This window comes from Molossus molossus, unplaced genomic scaffold (genome assembly GCF_014108415.1).
Source record: "Molossus molossus isolate mMolMol1 unplaced genomic scaffold, mMolMol1.p scaffold_m16_p_14, whole genome shotgun sequence".
Classification (NCBI taxonomy): domain Eukaryota; kingdom Metazoa; phylum Chordata; class Mammalia; order Chiroptera; family Molossidae; genus Molossus; species Molossus molossus.
Genome location: NW_023425349.1, coordinates 85,367,539 through 85,386,789, shown reverse-complemented (window position 1 = coordinate 85,386,789; position 19,251 = coordinate 85,367,539). Strand labels below are relative to the sequence as shown.

The window sequence follows — 19,251 nt, the reverse complement described above, 5'->3', positions numbered from 1 at the left end:
AAATACACAGGCACCAGAAAATCTCTTTTATATAAAACTCCCGATATACAGGTAAGTTGGGTTTGTGTTCAGTTGAAAATAACTGAACATTTAAAAACTGCAGTGTGGGCCATGGCTGGTTGGGCTCAGTGGTTGGAGCATCGGCCTGTGGACAAATGAGTCGTGGGTTCGGTTCCGATCAGGGGCTTGTGTCTCGGTTGCTGTTCATCCCTGGCCCTGGTCAGGGTTGTGCAGGAGGCAGCCAGTCGATAAGACCCTCTCATGTCGATGTTTCTCTCTCTCTCTTTGCCTCTCTGTCCCTCTCTCCAACTCTATCTGAAGATAAATAGAAGAAGAAAAAAAATCCTCGGATGAGGATTAAAAAAAAAAAATAAGACCTGCAGTTTGGTAAGGGGGCCGCCAGGCACACATGGCTGCTGAGCTCGTGGTCTGTGGGGTGGGTGTGAGAGGCACAGTGGGTACTGGAGACTTAGTGTAAAAAAAAGCAAAATATGTTACTAATAATTTCTTCTTCTTGATTAAAATGTCAAAATGACATTTTGGATATGTTGGGTTAAATAAAATGCTATTAAAATTAATTTCACAATTATTAAAATGGAGTAAAGGGAGAAAAGCCAACTTATTAGTAGATTAAAAGGTAAGATGGACACTGTTTTAGTTTTTTTTAAATCCTCAACAGAGAACATGTTTTCATTGATTTTTTTTTTTTTTTTTAAGAGAGAGAGAGAAACGTTGACCAGTTGCCTCCTGTCCGCAACCCAATCAGGCGTTGAACCTGCAACCTTTTGGTGTATGGGATTATGCTCCAATCAACTGAGCCACCCTAGCAGGGCCATTGTTTTCTATTTTAAAGCCCCATATATACAAGAGTGAATTGAAAACCTTTAGAGAAGACACATGAAGCTTTTTACCCACCTGAACTTAGATAGATGTGCAACAGTTGCTGTTTATTTCAGCTCTTAATATTTTTGTTTATAGGTGATTCCAAATGCCAGCCGTTATTTTAATTCATGTTTAAAGATGTTTCTATGTAAAGACATGAGGTTAGGTTTTAGAGCTGAATACCACTGAAATGCCAGTGATGAGCAGTGGACAGACGAAGGCGGAAGGATCAAAGCAGGTCCCGGGCACCTGTCACTCTGTGCCCGGAAGCCATGAGGTGGTAGACACTGTTTACTCCCTTTCCTTTTGGCTTAAAACACATCGTGTTCTTAACTTCCAGCTCAGCTTAGTTATATATAACCTCTTAAACCTTTGAGAAGTGTAACAGGTTTTATTTGGTTGCTTGTTTTACGTCTCACAAACTGCACTGTGATGGTCTAAAGCCAGGGCATTCTCCTCAGCTTGGATCTCCGGTGACAGGAGACTGGGGCCAGAGGATGGCTCTGCTCGGTTGGTAGAACTAGGGTGGTGTCATGCAGTCCACTAGTACTCTGCCAGGTACTAGGGATGTAGCAGTGAGCACGACCCCCGAGGGTCACCTGAGGAAGTTTTCATTCTTCTGGAAAAACAGCTTAAAAGTAAATCAACAAAACACTTTCTGTAGGAGTTACAAAGGAGGTATACAGGTGACACTGGGCTAGTTGTCTCTAGGTAGAGTATTCAGGAGAGACCAGGTGACATTCAAGCTAAGATCCTAGGGTGACTTCCATACAGAGGCAGCAGCAAGTGCAAATGTGTGAGCTTGGCCTGTGCAAGGATGGGTCAGGAGACACTGCAGAGGAACACACAGTTAATATCCAGGCCACACGGTGACTGTCCAAGTTCTGCACCTGTGCCATCGCAGTATGGAAGCTGCATGGAGACAGCGCGCTCAAGAACAGGCCTGTGCTTCCGTAAAACTGTGCGTGGACCCTGACACTTGGGTTTCATGTCATCATCATGTCTCAAGAAAGTCCTTCCTGTTTTTGTTGTTCCTTCTTCAAACCATTTTATTTTTTTAATCCTCACTTGAGGATATTTTTCCATTTATCTTCAGATGGGGGGGGGGGGGGCATCAATGTGAGAGGGATACATCGACTGGTTGCCTCCCACAGGACCCTGACCAGGGCCGGGGAATGAACCACAACGCAGGTACGTGCCCTTGACCAGAATCGAACCCACGACTCATTGGTTCGTGGGCTGATGCTCTAACCACTGAGAAAACCGTCCACGGTTTCAAACTTTTTAAAAACATACACAACACTAAAACATACACAACACTCATAGCCTCGGGCTGATTGGGTCTGTCCCATCTGGAGTTTGTTGACCCCTTTGCTGAGGTGGGCGAGGGCCAGACCGAGCATGTGCCCTGTTGGGCTTTCATTCTGACAGTGCACCTCTTCCTCAGCTCTCTCATCCTGGCACAGAGTTAGTCACACCGACAGCTTATCTCACTGACGTTTCCTTGAAATGTCACTCAGGACCAGAAAAGCAATAGGATTTTGGCCAACCAGGGTGTTTTCTAGAAACTTTATTAGTTAAGTGTGATTTATTGTGACACAAATTAGCTGAATTTAGTTGAATAACCATCTGCTTTTATTTTAAGTGACAGAACATTTTATTTCCAGAAGAAAGAATTATTTTTTGGTGGGGGAAGTCTTGAGGATTCTGACTTTATTCTTGGTGCTTCTCCTTGACCTAAACAAATAAGGATAGTCTCTTTCAGTTCTTATCAGGGCTTTTAAATATGTACTAAATGACGTGCATTGGAGAGCTGGCCAAAGACCCTGGAGTGTGGCAGGCTGTGTTTGGAATGTCCCTGCGGGAAAATGTTCTAGAGGTATTTCCTGGCAAGGAGCAGGTTAGCTATCGCTGTGATGCTGTGTTCAGGGTGCTGCCTCGGACCCCTGGGACCACAGTGCTGAATGAGGTGTCTGCGGAAGAGCCTCAGCTCAGCAGGGAGTGCTCATGACTTAGAGTAGGGTGTCGCCCCGTATTCCCAAGGGGCATGGGAAGACGCCCCTCACTGTTGTTTGGACTGGAGTGTCTCCTGCGAGCACTGCCCACAGGAAGCCCCTGTCGAGGAGGTGAGCATTCCTTCACAGCTCCTTCAGCCGAGCCCTCGCTGCCCGCCGCTGGCCAGGTCTGCTGCAGGCAGCTGTTGGCCGAGCGGGATGTTCTCGTGCATCACGCCAGGTCTCGCCGGTGTGAACGGCCCTTCCTAGCACAAACCAGGGGCCCTCCGTTCAGCAGGTGCTTTAGCTTCCTTTCCGTCATTCCCCTTGTCCCTTCCTTCCTTCCTTCCTTCCTTCTCTCTGTGTGGGTGGGCGGGTACAGGCCCACTGGGACGTTTATTTTTAATAATTCTCTTTCTGTAGCTCCATGTCTGTGCAACTTGTGTTGCTCTGTGTTTGGTGTGTTCACAGAATGTCTGATCGGTTGGTCAGAGTGGGGCGCCAGTCTTTTTCACGTCTGAGGTGGTAGGTCACACGTGTGGGCCGAGTCCCCAGGTCTGCTCTGGGGGAGGGGACACCACGTGCTTGGAATCTGAAAGGAAAAGTGCCCAAGGACAAATAGAGTAAGAACCTGGCAGAGCAAAGCGTACCACCCTAAGCCATCCTAGCCCTGCCAGCCCACTCCCATTGGCACCTCTGAAAAGAGGGGACGCTGGTGGGGACGCTGTGTGGGCTAACGTGGGAGTCCACTGTCTCTCCGTGCTGACACGGCTGACCATGTGCTGGGCTCCTTGAACCATGATGGAAAAGGAGCTGGAGGGAACTTGTTCATAGAAGCATTTGTCTTCCGTTTTTTAGCAGGTTGGCTCAAATGAAGAGCCATGAGAGTTTAAAAATGCGTTGGACGACTGATTCTTGGAATAACAGATATTTTCTAAGATCCCATTTTAAGTAATGAATTTTCTGCCCTCTGCCGCGGGTCCCTCCGGCTATAAAAATAGCTGCCCCGTGATGGTGAGGCAAGGATCCATGGAACGTGGCTCTGTGACCTTTTTCCCAAGAGCCCACGGCTGACCTTGAACCAACTTTACTTCTACAGACTGTAGTTGAGCACTTCAAAATTGGGAACACACCTCAAGTACGTTTGGGGAAAATTCAGAAACGGCACCTTGCTGTCTTACTGTCTTAGGTGGGAGTAGTGGGCATTCGTCAGAAAGGTCCCCACGGTAGCAGGCCCTGCTCTGATGTTTCAGCTGGTGGATTGAGTGAGAAAACTAATTTTCTGGGAAGGCCATTCCCAGTTTGGGGAAACACTGTTGGTTAGAAGGGAGACGTCTCCTAGGCTAGATTGGAGTGGAAAGTGGGTGTCGTCTCTCTCCCGCCAGCCTGCATCGGGGCACCGCTCTCATGGTGCCCCGGGTGGCCCCACGTGAAGAGAAGGGCACCTGCCGTGTGCCCATGAGCAACTCTTCCGTTTGGATCCTAGGCTGAGCGCCTGGCATTGGCCCAGGCCCTGACTTCACAATGAACTAGACTGGGGTCCCAGGTCCCCCGCAGGCTGCCTACCGCCCCGGGACCCCATTTTCCTCATCTGCACAGCAGTGCCTGGACTAGGCTGCTGGCTTCCTGGCTTTTTTACTACAGCCAAGTGGCAAAAATGGTCATGAAATTATTGTTACTCATATTTTCTATTATTTCCTGTTTCACTTTCTTTTTAAAAAAGTGCATTGTGATGCAGTAAATTGATTTTAAAATACACTGATGAATCATGGTGCACAGTTTGAAAACTGCTATAACCCCTTCTTCACAGGGTTAACAGCATGATTTGAGAAAAGTTGGGGAGCATCCACAGCCTTCATGTGCTTTCTGTTGATGAGAGATTCATCATCTCTCATTTGATGTGAAATAGATTTTATTTTTTTAAGAGAATGGAAGATGGAGAGAGACACACATTAATTGGTTGCCTCCCCCATGACCCCAATTCACCAGGGCAGGGATCAAACCTGCAACCCAGGTGTATGCCCTTGACCAGAAATCAAACCTGCGACCCTTCAGTGCGCAGGCTGGTGGTCTAACCACTGAGCACACTGGCTGGGCTGATCTTTCTCTTTTAACCTGTCAAGACTGGCAGGGAGAAAGAGAAGCAGTATAGTATACTCAACTGTTGCTCCTAAGCATCTGGTTAACGAGTTCTTGATCTGGGGGCTTGGTGAGTTTGGGGGGAGGGGGAGCTTCCTCTGACAACTGGACTGGATAATTGCCTGCTGGGGGCGCTGTCCTGTGCATTGTGGGATGTTTAGCATCCCTGGTGTTTGCCCATGAGATGCCAGTAGCAACCCACCCCCAGTTGTGGCATCAGAAATGTCTCCAGAACACTGTGGAATGCCTTGTGCAGGCAAAGCCGCTCTAGTGAAGAACACTGCCCCAGAGCAGCCACTGGCCACAGAAGGTTTTCATCTCAGCTCCTCGGGCTGGACGGGGCTGCCGCTTGCAGTGGAGCAGCTGGGAAAGTGGTTAACAGCAGGCAAGCCGCCGCAGCTGTGCTCTCCCCGGCCCCAGAGTGGGACCTCGGAGAGGTGAACAGTCTCCTGGGAAGAAAACAAAGAGTCGCAAACAAAGCAGGAGTAGCAAGTACCTGGAGAGAAGCAGATTAACAAGTGAGGACAAACCTGTTCCACCACTAGCGCTCCAAGGGCCCAGAGCCCCAGCTTTCTGCTCTGGGAAGGACACTTCCAAGGTTGACTGCAGATGGAAAAACGCCCAGCCCGGAGGCCTCTGCCACACCGCCGCTGTCCCTGGGCTCTGCTGAGGAGCCTTGGAAACACTGAGCCCGCATGCAGGGAGGGCGTGGATTTTAACCTTGCCCGCTGTTAGCTCGAAGAGAAAACACCACAGCAGGTACTTGCAGTCCGGAGGCGAAGGGTGTGACTCCCGGAGTGCAGCTGCCCGCTGCTTATCTCAATTTCCTTTTGGCCAAAAGCACAGTCCCTGTGAGTTGGGAGCATTTCATGATTCACAGACCTTGAGAGAGGCTTTGAAAGGGCAGAGAGGAATAAAGGTTAGCAGGCATCATGTCTCTGAATTCTGAAGTTGATCAGTGGCTGTGATGCACTTGTTCTCTCTCATGATAAAACTCCTGCTCAGGATAAGGGTGCTGGGACTCTGTTCCCTGCCCTCCCGCAGCTGCGCTTTGGTACATCAGCTACGCGGTAAACATTGCTGCCTTCTTTTCTTTCCTCACAGGAGAGTTTAGAGGGGTGGGGGGATTCCCTTCAGCTCTGTTGCCACTTCAAGAAGCTCACCAGTTTCTGTCAGTAAAAGGCCTGGGTGGCCTTGGTGTGCCCAGCGCAGAATCTAGGCACACAGGCAGACACTGCCCTTGCTGATGATGGGTCCTGTGACAGGGTATGAGGGTGGCCTTCGGGGACCTCAGGGGACAGTGCCAGAGTCCCGCCCCATCTCATCTGTCCAGCACTTGGGGCCCCTTCCTCCCTCCATCCCTCCCGAGGCCCCAGGTCCTCACCCAGTACTGTCTGGAGGCACCGTCCTGTGCCCACGAGGCATGTTTTCAGATTGAATATAAAAAAGTGACCAGTGTGGGGTCAGGCATGAGTGGCAGTCAGTGAGTGGTTCTCAGGGCGGAAGATGCAGGGCCAGATGGAAGGGGCTTCCGGAGAGGCAGATCGACACCTGCCGCCCAGCACTGGGCTGTTCATCACAGTTTCTGCACAGGGACACAGGGTCCAGCTCATTGGCCTCTTGACCTGGTCATATGCTAATGAATCTGGACTTCAGTATGTGAGCTATTAATAGTGTGGCTTATTTATTTTTTAAAAGCCAGGGCCGTGCTTGTGAGGGGGCATAGCTGTCCTTGGACAGGGCATCGCCACCCCTTTCCCAGAGCTCGAGAGCTGGCCCGGGTGTGGGCTGAGAAAGGGACTGGGGTTTTTCTTTAGTTGCTTTAGACTTGTCTGTCTTTTCAAACCATGTGCCTTTAATGATGTGGGAGAGAACAGAGCTCTTATATAATTCTTTAGTTATATGTACATGTGTTTGTTTGTATTTGGTTTATGAAACAAATGTTTTAGAAGATTTTCTTCAGAGTTAGGAAGGTATCTCTTGGTATTTCTTCAAGTTTTCCTTCTTTGTTAGTTACTTTGGTGCCCCTGGAACTTTTATTTTTTTATTTTTGGTTAATCCTCACGCGAGGATATTTTTTCCATTGATTTTTAGTGAGAGTGGAAAGGAGAGAGAGAGAGAGAGGGAGGAGGGAAAGAGAGAGAGAGAGAAACATTGAGGTGAGAGAGACACACTGATTGGTTGCCTCTCATACATGCCCCAGGTGCCCCAACTGGGGCCAAGGATCAAACCTGCAACCCAGGTGTGCGCCCCTGATCAGGGGTCAAACCCACAACCCTTTGGTGTGCAGGCCGATGCTTCAACCACTGAGCCACACCGGCCAGGGCTTCCCCAAAACTCTTCTGTAGAAACCTTGCAACAGGTAACACCTCATCTGCTGTACTGCAGTGAAGAGGTGTTTCAAAAATGGGTGTAAATAATGACAAAGGAAAAAACTGGCATCTTTTAGATCAACATTCTGCTCTTATTCCTGAGGCCACTGGCTGTGTATTTACCTTGAATTGTTACAGCATGTTGGAGCTGGTCAGATGTTTGTTAAATAATACAGCAAAGAAATAAAAAGAGCCACTGATGGCAAAATCTGCCTGAGTGTTCTTAAACGGACCTAGTTACAATCAAGTCATAATATTTAGAGCCTGTAAATAAAAGGAAAAGCGCATTTAATACATGGGCTTTTAGCTACAGGTTCAGCCAGACTTGATTAGAAAAGTTCCTGGTCACTTGTTGTCCTTTGCCGTTTGCTTCTGCCACTGGACACAGCAGGTCCTTGTGGGAAGGCTGGGGGGCACTGTCTGCTCCCGCAGTGTGCACCCCGGTCTGTCAGGACGTGCTCACAGGGATGCGCACATGTGCACATCTTCTGGGGTACACACCATGTCGCCCTTGTGCTCTTCTTTCTGAACAGCCCCAAACCCAGCTACGTTTCCTGTTCATTTTGTCTCTAAAGGTCTTGAGGGTGAAATCAACACATTGGGTTTTATTGGTGCTTCAGGCTTTTTTTATACCTCAGTCAGTAGTTTACATATTTTTGTACTAGATTTCTGCACTCAAATCCATGCCAAGAGAGCACACAGTCATCTGTGAACACTGCCATTTTCTTTCACAGCTGTAGACTGGGCCGTATTTTTATGTAACATGCCCCGTAGATGCCCTAAAGCAGAGGGCTCACTTTTCCAAAATGCTCAAATCTCTGTCCAGATTGCATTTCTCCCTCTGGTGCCTTTCCTGTATACCTTTCTCTGCTCTCTCTTTACATGGCACACCAGGATTTGAGAGTTCAGTCTGGCCCTGGGTCTGTGAAACGGCAGACTGCAGATAGAATGAGCCTGAAGCATGCTCAGCAGCTGGAGAGGGTCCCTGCACCTCCCTGCTGGGAGGGGCCAGTGCTCGACAGACCCCACACAGCCCTTGGCAACTTGTGCCTCTTTCGTAGGAATGTGTGTGCTGATGTTTGAGAGCAAAGAGAAAGCAATTATATCAGATTCAAATTTTTTAAAGAATGAATGGGCACCTGTTTATGTGCAAATGGTGGTATCTTGTTTGTATGTCAGGGTATGACATTTAAAGATCAACTGAACTTAAGAGATGGCACTAAAATGAATTTTAACCACTTGGTCTGCATGTTGCTTTGCTGCACCCTTGAACCTCACGGTCTGTGTTCCATAGACTAGCTGGTCTTGCCCACCTTGGTAGAAGCAGATGCCCAGGCTGAGCACAGGGAATCTGGGAGCATCAGAGGGACCAGCCAGCCAGAGAGCAGCAGCCCATAGCTGGCTCAGCCGTCAGGCACCAGGTGGTTTCCCCAGGAATGACTGCATCAAATAGTACCCTTTGCATTTTCCAACTTGACTCCTGGGTTGTTTTTAATAACATTTTTGTGAAATAATCATACAGTATGCAATTTACCCATATATTCGCCAAGTTATACCATCACCAAAATCGGTGGTTGAACATTGTCATCATCCCCAAAAGAAATCCTGTACCTGTTAGCCGTCATTCTCATCCCTCCCCTGCTCCCAGGTCCGCGGCCTCACACTAATCTTTCTGTCTCTATAGATTAGCCTATTCTGGATTTCCATGTAAAGGGAATCACATACAGTATGCGACCTTTGTGGCCAGCTTCTTTTAAGGTAGCATGTTTGTTCAGTAATCATCTATGCTTTAGCGTGTATCAGTACTTCGGGTTTTTTTTTAATTTGATAGAGGAAGAGAGAGGGAGAGAGAGAGAAACATCAGTGAGAGAGAACATCGATTGGCCGCCTCCTGCATGTCTCCTACTGGGGATTTGGCCCACAACCTGGGTGTGTGCCCTGACCAGGAATCGAACCCGGTGACCTCTTGGTGCATGGGTCGATGCTCAACCACTGAGCCCCACTGGCTGTCCTCACCCGAGGACATTTTTCCATTTTTTTTGTTCAGATAGAGGAGGAGGGAGAGAGAGGGAGAGAGAGAGAGAAACATCGACGTGAAAGGGACACATCGAGTGGCTACCATCCACACGACCCAACCAGGACTGGGGACAAACTGCACCCGGGGTACATGCCCTTAGTGGGAACCGAACCCGGGTCTCTCTGGACTGCAGGCCAATGCTCTAACCGCTGAGCCAAACCAGCCAGGGCTACTTTATTTTTTTTTCGCCAAATATTTTCAGTTGTGTAGATAAACCACCTTTGTTTATTTATTCATTCATCATCAGTTGATGGACATTTGGGTTGTTTCCACATGTGGGCGATTGCATATAATGCTGCTGCGAACACTTCTCTGTAAGCATTTTAGTGTAGACGTGTTTTCACTTTTCTTGGGTCTGTATCTAGGAGTGGAATTGCTGAGTCATATGGTAACTGTTTAACCTTGTGAGGAAATGCCAGACTTTTCCAAAGCTACTGCACCACTTTACATTCTCACAGGAGTGTATGAGGGTTCCCGTTTTCTTCATCCTTGCTAACACTTGTTATTGTCTCTTTTACTTCCGCCATCTTATTGAGTATGAAAGAATATATATATATATATATATATTTTTTTTTTTTTTTTATCCTCACCCGAGGACATTTTTGCATTTATCTTTAGATAGAGCAGGAGGGAAAGAGGGAGGAAGAGAGAGAAACATCGACATGAGAGAGACACATCCAGTGGCTGCCACCCACATGACCCCAACTGGGACCCAGGGACAAGCTGCAACTGAGGCACATGCCCTTAGCGGAAACTGAACCTGGGGACTCTCTGGTCTGCGGGCCGATGCTCTACACTCTGAGACAAACCAGCCAGGGCTGAAAGAATATTTTATTGTGGTTTTGATTTTCATTTTCCTGGTAACATCATATTGAACATTTTTTCATGTGTTTATTGGCTATTTGTTCATCTTTGGAGAAATGTCTAATCAGATCTTTTGCTCATTTTTAATTGGTTTGACTTTTTATTACTGAGTTATGGTAGTTCTTTGCATATTTTAGGACAAATTTCTTAGTAAGTATATAATTTGCAAATATATCCTCTCTGCAAGCACTTTTTTTTTTTCATTTTCTTTTTTTAAAATATATTTTTGTTTTGTTTTGTTTTTATCCTCACCCGAGGACATTTTTCCATTTTTTGTTCAGGTAGAGTGGGAGGGAGAGAGAGGAACAGAAAGAGAGAGAGAGAAACATCGATGTGAAAGGGACACATCGAGTGGCTGCCACCCGCACAACCAACCAGGGCCGGGGACAAACTGCAACCGAGGTACGCGCCCTTAGCGGGAACCGAACAGGGGTCTCTCAGGACCGCAGGCCGACGCTCTAACCGCTGAGCCAAACCGGCCAGGGCCTTTTAAAATATTTTTATATTGGTTTTTAGAGAAGAAGGGAGGAGGAGAGAGAGAAACATGGATGTGAGGGCAAAACACTGATTGGCCACCTCCTGCACACCCCCGCCTGGGGAACTGAGCCTACAACCCAGGCGTGTGCCCTGACTGGAGACCAAACTGGAGACCTTGTGGTGACGGGACCATGCCCGTCCAACGGGTTCACACCGGCCGGGGCTCTTCTCACTTTCTTCACAGTGAAGCACAGACATTTCAATTTTGATAGAATCTAATTTATCTATTTTTTCTTTTTTTGCTTCTGTTTTGGTATCAAATCTCGGAAGCCATTGTCTGATTCAAGGTCTGGAAGATTTATGCCTATGTCTTTTCTAAGAGTTTTATAGTTTTAGTTTTTACATTGAGGTCTCGGGATTTGTCTTTACACGTCCATTTCTCTAGCTTCGGTAGGGAAGGGTTTTGCCAGTAAGAGACAGACAGTAAGGATGTGGGGGAGGGGAGGGTTGGATTTTTCGTGGAACACATGGTATGGCTGGACACTGGACGTGGGGTGCCCTGTCCAGTAGCAAGTGTGTTTCCCCCCTTCAGCTGTCAGTGTGCATAGGGATTTTCTGACCACATCTTTGGGTCCCCCGCTTCCCTCTCTGCACCCTCTTATGTCCTTCCTTGAATGGGTGCTTATACTTGCCAGTTACTGACTTTTTCTTAGACTTTCTACTGAACTATAAGCTCCAGGAGGGCTTGTGTGTTTTTTTTATCCTGATACCCAATGCTTAATTTTTGGAGATGACTTTTCCTGGATCGCCAGGTATTCTGGAATAGCAGCTACCAGTGTCCGACACACACGGTGGTTGGAGTACCCGAGGCCTGGAGAAACACTGCAGGGAGCGCGAGCCTTCGGCCGACCTGGCGCGGCCCCCGGAGTCCCGTCAGCCTCTGAGAGCTCGTCAGTGGTGGTGGCCCAGGCTTCTTTTTCTGCCAGTAGTAAAGTCTTTTTTTTTTTTTAGCAGAGGCCCTGCGTCACCTGTTACGAAATGGAAAAAGCAGGTGGGTGTGTTGTTTCCTAGCTGCAGAATCGCATATTGGAGCGTGCTGCCGTCAGTGCACGGTGTCAGCAGGGAAGGAGGGCGGCCGGGCTGTGTATCCAGGCAGGCCCTACGTGTGCTTCCCAGTTCTCCTTTTGGAGCCAGCAGACTTTAATGGCATGAATGTCCTTAAATCAAATAGTACCTCCATGGGAGAAGGAAGACAGGTCAAGGTTTGCCTGAGAGGATATATGTGCTGACGTGCTCACCTCTGAACCTCGTGTCACCCCATGCCCTTAGCAGGATCCTGGGAGCGGCTTCTGAAGCCCCCATCTTGTGTGAGCTGCAGCTCTGGTTATAAGTGGTTACAGCTGGTTACTAGGCAGTCGACATGCAGGTGAGGGCTTAGGGACTGACTGGAACAAGGTTAGTACGAGCCCTTGAAAGAGAGACCAGGGCTCTGAAGCCGTTCTTGTTGTCGTAAGCCCCTGCCTGGGGATTTACTGACTGGCTGGTGACAGCAGCAGATAGAGTAAGTTTTAATTTGCTTTAGTTAAAAAAAAAATAATGTCAACAATGGAAGCCCTTTGAGACTAAGAACCAGTGAGGTGAGAGCAAGGAGCAGTGCTCGGATCCAGTGCACATGTTGGAATCTTCCTGGGACGCCGTGCAGCGACCGCTCCGTGGTCCTCTCCTCGGGCACTACAGGTGCCCCAGACAGAGCCCTTGCTGGAGACCCTGCCTGTCCCGGGCCGCTTCCTGCTCCCGGCTGCCGGCCGGCTTCCCTCACCAGCAGTGAACCCACTTGAAAGCAAAGTTAAATCTAATTTAAGGACCCAAATTGAAAAAGCAGGTTTGTTTACTGCAGTGTTAGACTTATTAACTCCCAGAAGCCATGAGCCTTGGTCTTCTGTTTACAGATACAGAATGGATCGCTAAATGTAGTTTAATGGGCTTCCCAGATCACATTCCCTGGACAGACTTTTTTTTCTCTTCAACAGTAAATCTTGAAATCAAAAGGACTGACAGGAAGGGAGTGCTTCCTGTCATAAATGGGATGGGTGGCATTCTTCAAAGCGCTTTACAGCTTCCAACTGCGTGTTATAATTTCGGAGTAGCTGAAAAGCATTCGGAGATTTTAAAAGTGGTGTGTTCACTGGGAAACATTCATCAAGCGCGGACTGGGCAGCAGGCGTTGGGGCAGGGCCCCTGCTCTCACGCGAGCACGCGAACAAGGAGGCACGGCCTTCCCCAGAGCACTGTGAGCTGGGCCATTGCACACCCAGCCCCAAGTAGTGACGGGTGCGGGGACAGGCGGGGATGAAGGACTCTGGGCGTGGCTGTGCTGGGTGAGGCGGGGCCACAGTGCCATCGAGTGTGACCGCAGACGTCCTTGTCCTTTAGTCAGCTGGCCCCTCGCAACCCTCTTCCGAAGGCTTGTTAACACACTTTGGAACTTTCTGTGACACTCTGGACACACTGAGACTTTCGTTCTGGTGTCATCGGAGGACCGAGGGACCGACGGGACCAGAGTGTGTAACGGAGGAGTCCCTGCGGGGTTCTAAGTGAAAGCACAGGGGCCCTGCGCTGTGACTCCCGCAGGGCCGTGGAGGAGGACTCGGCCTCATGTACTGCATATTCATGCTGGGCGGTGGGGGCTTCTTAAAGCAGGGCAGTGAATATGCAGCAAACCAAACTCGGGTGCCAGGATTGCGGAGACCAGGGGCCGCAGGGTCTACGTGCTCTCTGTGACCTTGACTGCCCCATGCCCCCTGTTGGTGGTGCAGCGGCTGCAGGGCGAAGGCGGAGGCACTGTCGACAGCAGTCACGAGAACCAGTCTGTTGTCTTATGTCCACAGCAGTGTCCGCTCAGCCTCCGCGATCCTGTTCACTCCTCAGGCGCGATCATGCTTCTGTAGGACACTGGTTTTCAAACTCTGCCCCCCAGGAACCCAGGCCCCACAGAGGGGTTTACTGTGTAACAGTTTCCTACCTGACATGAAGATTTAAACCATTTGAAGAACCCACTTATATTCTTCTCTTTACTCTATTTTTATATAGTGGGGTTTCAGATTACATTTTATTAAAAGTTGGGAGAATTATGCTTAAGAAAAGTTTGAAAACCACTTTGGAAAATTAACTTACTAGGTAATATTTCTTAAAAGTAGCTTTTTTCTATCTAAAATTGAAGTTAGAAAAAATGCCTTTGCGTTAAAAGCTATAAAAGAACAGTGAGAATTGTCAAGTGTGAATCTGTTAACCAGGGAATTCCCTTTTTAATTTAGCAGCATATAACGGGCGCAAACTCTTTCACTAGGACGTGTAAATACATCCCGCTTGGTTAACAGGTTAATAAATATGGGGTCTGGGCTGCACGGTGATTCACAAGGGGCACCTCCTTGGCATGGACAGTCTGCGAGTGAGCCAGTGCAGGGGTTACTCTTCCTAAAGGCTGCATTTCTCAAAGTCCAGCTCGCCTACTTGCTTCCATCTCCTTGTGCCTGCCTCTGTCCTGAGCCCGTGGGCCTGGAGGTGCAGTTTTAGAGGGAATGCCAGAGCAGGTTTGCGTGTGCAGAAGGAATCCGTCTGAAAAGAAAGGAGTAGCACTCAAAAAGCTCACATTCAAGCACAGTGTGTGTTCCTGGCAGGACCAGGCTGAAGCTGGCCAGAACCGACTCGTGAGGTTCTGTGATGTAATGCTGGTAGATTTGGGGGTCAAACCTTTGCTGGCATACTGCTGCCTGCACCTCACCCTGGGAGCCTCGGCATGGCCTCCGAGAGAGCAGGGTCAGCTGTGTCTGAGCATGGCCAGGCCCAGACACACCGTCACATGTGTAGGGCTGCTTTTGTGATGTGGTAGTGAATGGGCAGGAGGGCCAAGCGTGCTCAATCTCTGGCCCTTGGCAGAAAGCACTCTCTGGCCGCCGCCATTCTGGAGTCGAGCAAAGAACTAGTTCTGGAGCCGTTGAAATGTTTCGGGGTGAAAGGAGATGGAGGTGGGAGTGAGGCTGTCCGTTAGCTGTTTTCTTCTCCTGTTTCTAGGAGAGAACACTTTATGTAGGGGAGGGAGCCCGTGGTTGTATCTGAGGTGCCCATTGGGTCACCTCAGAATCTGACATGGTTGGGAACACGGAGGACCCCCCACAGCAGATGCTCATTTTAAGGAATCAGGGGCAGGCGTCATTCACCCTGTTCTGTATTTCTGAGCTGGTAGTTCAGCTCAGCTGAGCCTTTTGGGAAGTGAGGGCATCTTGAAATACGGAGCAAGTGCCCTGCGACTGGGCTGATGCTAGCGCAAGGCTGAACCATCCGTCTTTACGCATTGTTTGGGAAATTCCCAGGTGCCTGGCCCCTGCCGTACTTCCCAGGGTAGCCTGAGGGCAGCCCCACTCTCCCAGGCCTCAGGGCCCTCCCTGGTGGTGCCCCCACCTCTGCCCCTCTGCTCCGCTCCTGCTGGGTGTCAGACTCAGTCCAGCCCCTCCTGCCTCCAGGTCCAGTCCCAGGCTGGGGGAGCCCCACTCTGCTCCCTTCACTGCCCCATCGCCCCGCCCTGTCCTGCACCCTACCCGACCCGGCCCCCAGGCCTTCCCCCCTCTGCCCCATGTGGGTCCAGGCCACCCCCTCAGCATGCAGCGGCCATCCCTCAGGCACTGCTCCATCACGTGGCCAGTTGGCAAACAGTCCTTGGAATTTATGCTGCCTGGGTTTGATAAATTCAGTAAATAATGAACTTTGAATTAGAAAATAAAGCCAAAGCATGCTACTCTTGCTGAGGTGAAAGCGCTTACTGTGTGAGAGTCACTCGTCGAGCACTTGCCTGGGCACCTCAGTGCCCACAGCAGCCCTGCGGTAGGGGGTGAGCCAGCGAGGTGAGAGCCAGGAGCCAGCTGGCGGGGCTGCTGAGTCACAGACCCAGCTCGGGCTCAGGACACCATGGGTCGCGAGTTGATTTGGTAGGTCGCCAACCAGCATGAAGAACAAAGGGTGTGCATGTGTGTGGGTGCTGTGTGCGTGTTTGTGTGTCTGCTGCTGTGAGTGTGTTTGGGGTGAACAAGACGCCAGCCTCAGAGTTAGAGGCCTGGATATGAGTTTCCTTCAGAATCCCTCTGGACACCCAGCCACTCGGGTCCCGGACGACTGAGGGTTAGCACAGGTGTGCCGTCCTCCTGGGGGGAGCCCCTGCTATGGGCAGGGGTGCACCATCCGGGTGTGGTTGTCTGGGTCGCCGAAGGGCTCTCACCATCACATGTGGGTCTGAGTGGGCAGACAATGCTTCATTCCCCTCCCGGGTTCCAAGACTCTCCTGTGCGCACCGAACCCCAGAGCACCGTTCGCATTGTTGGGGACTCATCACCTTGTGTTCAGGGAGGCTTCAGAAACCTGGGAACTTCTAGAATCCATTTACAAGGTTGTATGTAAATCAGTACCGCTACGTTAAAGCCACCTGTGCGCTGAGGGCAGCACCCCACTGCTTCTGTTCATTGCCCCTTGGGCAGAACGTGTTGAAAAGCAGATTTCAGCTGATTTCTATTCATTCGCATGTACACGTGCTCCTTCGTATGCACACCTGTCACACAGCTCCCTTGTGGCTCCATGGGAGGGCTGGGAGCAACTGCCCCGTCTGCATCGTCCTCGCACTCCAGCGCCAGGCCCTGTGGTCGTGGTTTGCATGGCTGTGCGCTCGGGTCCTGGCGCCGGATGGCAGGAGGCCCGGCCCAGCTGCTGTCTGCGCTGAAGACTCGATGAGGAAAAGATGGCGCGTCCGTGGGCACAAGGCTCCGTGTGCCCCGTGAGCTGGCTGTCGGAGCGGCTGGGATGAGGCCCGTTCTTCACCGTAGTTCTGCCTCTTCTCACTCTGCACGGCCCCCTCTGATTCTCTGCCCCTTTCTCACGCTTGTTCTCCCTCCTGCCCTCCACCCCACCGTCCCCGCCCCTGCCCCTTTCTGGTCCGGGTCCTAATTCTCTGCGGCCTGAGCTGGCCGTGGTGATGGTGTTTTGCTCAGATGTCTGCTGATTCGAGGCTTCCAGATATTTCTAGTGTGAGTTTATAGCGACTTTATGAATTTGAGTCACGGTTGAAAAAGTCAGTAAATTTTTTCCACTATTGAGACATAATAGAAGTATAAAATGTGAATGTTTAAGGTGTGATTTGATTCATTGGGACACAGTATGTACACCTGTGCAGCATTGGAACTGAGTGCGCAGGGTCCGGAAGCGGGTGCAGGGGGCTCCGCGGCTGTTGCAGACGCATGTGGGGTGATTTCAATCTCACGAGCAAGAAGCAGCGGGCCCTCCGCACCGTCAGTCAGTGTGCTGGGAGGAGAGAGCTCTGCAGAGCGGACAACTCTCTTCTCGGAGGCCCGCTTCTCGGTTCTCGGGTTCGGGCTCCCCACACGGAGCACGTGCCCCTCCAGGCCGATGCACATACAGGACGGCCTGGTCTGGGCTGAGAGTCGCTCAGGGCCCCGGGGGGGCTGTCCCGTCAGGGCCCCTGCACAGACACTGGGAGAAACTGAGACAGGAGTCACCCTGCTGCAGCTTCCCGGGAGACCCCAGTTCCTTGTGGTGACAAGTAGCTAAGCAAATTTCAGAGGCAATGAAAACTGAGTTTAAGGGATAAAAAATAAGGATTTTCTTTGTTTCTCAGAGAAATATGAAGAGAAACAAAAATCCTGCACAGGAGCAAGAAGTGTCTGTTGAGCCATCGGCCTCCCAGCATCTCTGATGTCTTCCAAACATCCTGTCCTTGAAATGTTGAAACGCTCTCAGCTCCTTGTGATGAAAAGGCTGGTTGTTTCTCTGCTCTTCGTGGGGTGAGGAGGGGGAGGCCGGCCTGCACTTCCTGGATGCCATGTTAGCCTGCAGGGGTCAGAAGACTCTCTCATTCGTGGTGACAATGCGCCGAGTCTGTCAGCGAGGGCGTGGAGCTGCTGACTTCATGCTCCTGTGAAAGCGCCTCTGTGGTGCTGCTGTCCCCAGACCCTCCCACCCTCCGCCTGCCCCTCTCGGGCCTTCTAACTAACGCGCTGTTATCTCTGTACGTGTAAATGTAAGATGGGGAGCACGGGAAGGAAAGATGAGAGGCTGAATCCTCCTCCTCAAAACCAGGTCTGAAAATAAATGTGTCCCCAGGTTTTAGAATGAGAAACAGCGGTCACTGGGAAGGCCTGGGAGGGTCAGCTCGTACACATCTAATTCAGACATTTCGGAGCTGACAGGTCGCTGGTATCCTGTCCACGGCTGCATTCGAAGCTGTTACAGTTGTGAGAAGTGAGGCTTTTCCCCAGGGGCCCAGAGCAGGTGGGTGGAGCAGCCCCCTGCCGCCATCCCTGACTGCCTGTCCGTCAGGTGGCCACAGGGAGCTGGCCTCCCTTCTCACGCAGCTCCAAACAGAAGAGCCTGCTGGTGCCCGGCGGGCTGCCGGTGTCTGAGGCAGTTAGATGGCCATGGGTGGGAGAACACAAGAGGGTAGAGGCACCTGAGGGGGCCCTTGGCAGCCTCTCCCGTGCGTGGCCGTTGGGCATGGGCCAGAGTGGAGGGACCGCGGGCCTCTGGGTGTTCTGAGGGCTTCCTCTGTGGGGTGTGGATGAGGAACTGGCCTCTCTGGGCTCTGTTCACTGGTTCGTTCTGCTCAGGGGCTGCCCTTCCCCTTTTATGGCTGCTGTTAATTTCTGTTGGTTGATTGGAAAGAACCTTTTATTGAAGATGGAAAGATTTCTGAGAGCGGTCTGGTCTGAGCGGCTTCCCCTTTGCAGTGACGGTGTGAGATGTGAGCTCGCTGCTGCACCTCTGACATTCTGTGGTGGAGGCGAAGCTTCGTGGTTCCCTGTCCTTGCAGTTCAAAGGGCACCGCCACCGGAGTCCCTGAATTAACACCCGTCTGGGAGCACTCTGTGACCTCGGGAAAGGGTTCTTTCCAACAGATTTGCTTCTCTCCTTCATCCCTAATTGTTTGCATGTAAGTCATTAAAGGAGAGATCTGGCCAGGTTGTGGGTGATGATGTACTTTATGGTGGCCCCAGCCAACATCTTCAGATTGCTTATATTTCACTACTGCCACAGAGAGATTCCTTCCAAGGGCCCATCTCCAAGGCAGTGAGACAGGGATGGAAGGCGGCGTCCTCAGATGCAGTGACCACTTCCCTGCACGGCCAGTGCGGGACCAGCAGAGGGAGGGCGAGTGGTAGGTGCCACTGGATGGAGCTGACAGGCCTTCGATACAGTAGAAGATGGTCTGGGACTGGATTCTGAAAACCACCTTCAGGTAGAATTTCCATGGGAAGGATGTGTCTCAAGTGCAGTTGTGCCAGGGCCGTTGTTTCAGGGGGGTTGGGGTTGGGGTGGGGTCCTGCCAAAGTCTCGCTGTGAACCTTCAGTGCAGTGCATCTTTACCAGACAGCATCCACACGGAGCTCGT

At 50.6% G+C, this 19,251-nt stretch overlaps 1 protein-coding gene across 1 annotated transcript in view; it reads left to right on the top strand.

Annotated features, from left to right (window-relative positions):
* LOC118629797 (aminopeptidase O (putative)) overlaps positions 1-19,251 on the top strand; it is a 339,962-nt gene that overhangs the window by 314,036 nt on the left and 6,675 nt on the right. The window lies entirely within an intron of this gene.